Consider the following 4,233-nt stretch of genomic DNA (forward strand, 5'->3'; position numbering starts at 1 on the left):
CAGTTTCAGCAAGCAGGGTTGTGTCATCTGCATAACGCAGGTTGTTGATAGATCTTCCACCAACCCTAAGGCCACGCATCTCCTCATAGAGCCCAGCCTCTTGGATAAACTTCTTTGCATATACGTCTTTTAATTTCCTGGCTGCTAGGGTCAAGAATGTTGATTGTGGAGCAAAGCTAACTAAAGCTCTTTACAATGTCAATCTGTTCACCACCCATCACAAAGCTGCCAATCAGCCCAATGGTAAGAATCTTTGTTTTCTTGATATTGAGCTTCAATCCATATTGAAGGCTGCAGTCCATGACCTTCTGGAGCAAGTGCCTCTGGTCCCTCTCTGTGTCAGCAAGCACTGTGTGACAACTGCATAACTCAGATTGTTGATGAGTCTTCCTCCAATCCTGATGTCACATTTCTCCTTATAGAACTCAGCCTCCTGGATAATCTGTTCTGCATATAGATTGAAAAGTTATGGAGATAGGACACATCCCTGGCATACTCCCTGGTATACACCCTTCCTCATTTTGAACCATGCAGAATGAAATAAAAAAGTTCTTTTAAAAAATACAACATTTCAAAACCTCTGGGATGCAGCTAAGGCAGTCCTTAGGGTACAGTTCATTGTAATAAACATAAAAAAATGAAGAAAGTAGAAAAATCAACTAACTAACTCAATAGATTAAACCAATAGAAAAAGAATACCAATCTAATCCTACAGCCTATAGAAGAAAAGAAATTATAAGGGCAGGACCTGAAATCAATGAGATAGAGACATAAAAACAATTGAAACCAATGAGGGACTTTTTCTTTTGCTTTTCAAGGAGAGGAGTTTGTGCGGGGAAGGGTGCAACAATGAATGAATGGAATCCCAAAATCTCTGTAGATGTTCATTGAAATGAAAAATAAACAACCTAAATTTAAAAAAAAACAAAACAAATCAATTGAAACCACCAATAAGACCAAAAGCTAGATTTTCAAAAGTGTCAATAAAATTGACAGACCACTGGCAAACTTAACAAAAAGGTTAAAAAAAAGAAGGCCTAGACAACTAAATTAAGAAATTATAGATTAGGCATCACAAAAGTATCGGATGAATTTAAATTGATAATATTAGGATACCATGAAAATGTAGACTTGGATAAATTAGAAAACCTAGAGGAAATGTATAAATTCCTAGGAATTCATGCCCTATCCTGATTTACAAAGGCAGATATAGAACACTTGAGTAGATGCATCACCAAATAAGAAATTGAACAGTTCTTAAAAGACTTTCCCATAAAGTCCTCGACCAGGTGCTTCACAGCTGAATTTTACCAAACATACAGAGAGTATATAGCATCCATTCTACTTAAATTATTTTAAAGAATTAAAAAATAAGGAGCATTCTCAGAGTCATTCTACTAACCAAGCATAGTGCTAATACCAAAATCAAGCAAATATATTATGAAGTAAAAAAATTACAGACCAATTTCTGTTGTTGTTGTTAAGTGCCGTCGAGTCACAGGCAAGTCATAGCGACCCTATGAAGGAGAGTCCTTGATGCTTGGGTGCCTTTCATCCTCTCTCCAGGTTCATAGGGTTTCCGGAGACAAGCTATTATGGAAGTGGATACCACTCCTCCTTCCACGCTTGTTTTAATCGGGGAACTCCACCCCACTCTCTGTCTGCATTGGGTAGCCAACCATTAACGCATTTGACACATTCGTGTCACAGTGTTCAGTCTCACAGCAACCACAAGTGACCATGAGATGGCAACTTACAGACCAATATCTCTCATGAATATAAATGCAAAAATCCTTAGCAAATTCCTAGCCAGTAGAATCCAAAAACACATAACAAAAATAATTCACCATGACAAAGTGAGATTCATAATAGGTATGCAAGGGTGGTTCAATATAAGAAAAACACTCAATATAATCAATCATATTAACAAAGTAAATAACAAGAACCACATGACCTCAGCAATTAATTCAGAAAAGGTATCAGGGAAAATCCAACACTCCTTTCTGATGAAGACGTTCAGCAAAATTGGAATAGAAGATAATTTCCTCAACATAGACAAAAGTATATATGCAAAACCAAGAGCCAATATCATTCTTAGTAGAGAAAGTCTAAAAGCATTTTCCATGGGAACAAGAACCTGAAAAGGATGCCCATTCTAACTACTTCTGTTGAATATTGTATTGGAAGTGCTTGCTAGGGCAATAATACAGAAGGAAATAAAAGGCATCCATATCAGCAAAGAGAAGGTTACAATATAAGTATATGCAGATAATATGATAGTGTACACAAAAAACTCCAAGGACCCAATCAAATAACTGTTAAAGCTAGTAGACCAATTTAGTAGTGTGGTAGGATATAAGATCAATATCCAGAAATCAGTGGGATTCCTCTACAGTACAAAGAGAACTCAGAGAAGGAAACCAAGAACGCAATACCAATTATAGTATGATGGTGGTTTTTTATTGTAGTCGGGCAAGAATAATTCATAGTGACTCTATGAACAAAAGTCCTGAAGCCTATGACTCTTGTCGTTTATCAAAGTTCATATAGTTTCCAAGACACGATGTTTAGAAATAGGATGCCACTCCTGACATCACTTACAATTGTTCTTGTTGTTATGTGCTTTCAAGTCGCTTGTGACTCATAGCAACCCTATGTACAAGAGTCCTAAACCCTGCTCTATCCTGTGCCAACATCACTGTCTCTGACACACCTACTCTTATTACCCCAATCACTGAATCAATCCATCTCATCGAGGGTCTTCCTCTCTTGTGCTGTCCTTCCACACTCCCAAACATGATGTCCCTCTCCAAGGACTGGTCCCTCCTTGCAACATGCCCAGAGTATGCCAGAAGAAGCTTCAGAATCTTTGCCTTCAAGGAGCAGCTCAGTTTCACCCTTTCCATGATGAACCTGTTTGTTCTTCTAGCACTAGATGGTATATTCAACTCTTCTCTAGCACCACCACTCAAAGTCATCGATTCTCTTTCTATCATCCCTAGTCACTGTCTAGCTCTCTGACACATAGCACGCTATTGTGAAGACTATGGCCTGGATCAGGTGCACCTTAGTCTCCAGCCTGATGTCATTGCTCTTCGGTACTCTGGAGAGGTCCCTGGCAGCAGACTTTCCCAATGCAAGTCGTCTCTTGATTTCCTGGCTCCTGGTACCAGGAGGGTTGATAGGGTAGCCAAGCAAACTAAAATTGTTAACAATCTCAATATCTTCACCATCCATACTTATGCTACCAATTGGTCCAGTGGTAAGAATATTTGTTTTCTTGATGTTGAGCTTCAATCATTATTGAAGTATGCAGTCCTTGACCTCCTGCAGTAAGCACTTCAGGACCTCCTCAGTTTCAGCAAGTGGGGTTCTGTCATCTGCATTCCTCCAACCATGTACAATAGCTGACCACAAATTGAGATAGTTAAGAGTGAACCTTCCTAGAGACACAAAATACCTATACAGAAAACTACAGAATATTTTTGTAAGACACAATAAAAGGCCTAAATAAAATGGAAAATATACCTTTTTCATGGATCGAAGACTAAATATTGTGAAAATTAAAATCCTACCAAAAGCAATCTACATGTACAACACAATCCAATATTACTGTTGTTGTTATGTGCCATCGAGTCACTTGCGACTCATAGCAACCCTATGTACACGAGCCCTAAATGGAGCACTATCCTGTGCCAGTCTTGCCATCTCAAACACACTCATTCCCACCACTTCACTCAGAATTGATCAATCTCATCAAGGGACTTCCTCTCCTGTGCCGTCCCTCCACTTTCCCAAATGTGATGTCCCTCTCTAAGGACCGGTCCCTCCTTGCAACATGCCCAAAGTATGTCAAATGAAGCTTCTGAATCCTTGACTCCAAGGAATATTCTGGCTTCACCCTCTCCAGAACAAACCCATTTGCTCTCCTAGCAGTCTATGGTATATTCAACACTCTTCCCCAGCCCCAGCCCCGCAGCTCAAAGGCATCAATTCTCTATCTATCATCTCTATTCACTGTGCAACTCTCTGATGTATAGCACATAAAATTGCTGAAGAGGGTCAAGGACTGCGGCCTCCAATATGGATTGAGGGTCAATGTCAAGAAGACAAAGATTCTCACCACTGGGCCAATTGGCAGCACCAGGATGGATGGTGAAGAGATTGAGATTGTTCACAGCTTTAGTTTGCTTGGCTCCACAGTCAATTGGCTCCATGCTCTTGGCACTAGTA

This window comes from Elephantulus edwardii, unplaced genomic scaffold (genome assembly GCF_000299155.1).
Source record: "Elephantulus edwardii isolate Elephantulus edwardi_28Jun2011 unplaced genomic scaffold, EleEdw1.0 scaffold00303, whole genome shotgun sequence".
NCBI lineage: Eukaryota > Metazoa > Chordata > Mammalia > Macroscelidea > Macroscelididae > Elephantulus > Elephantulus edwardii.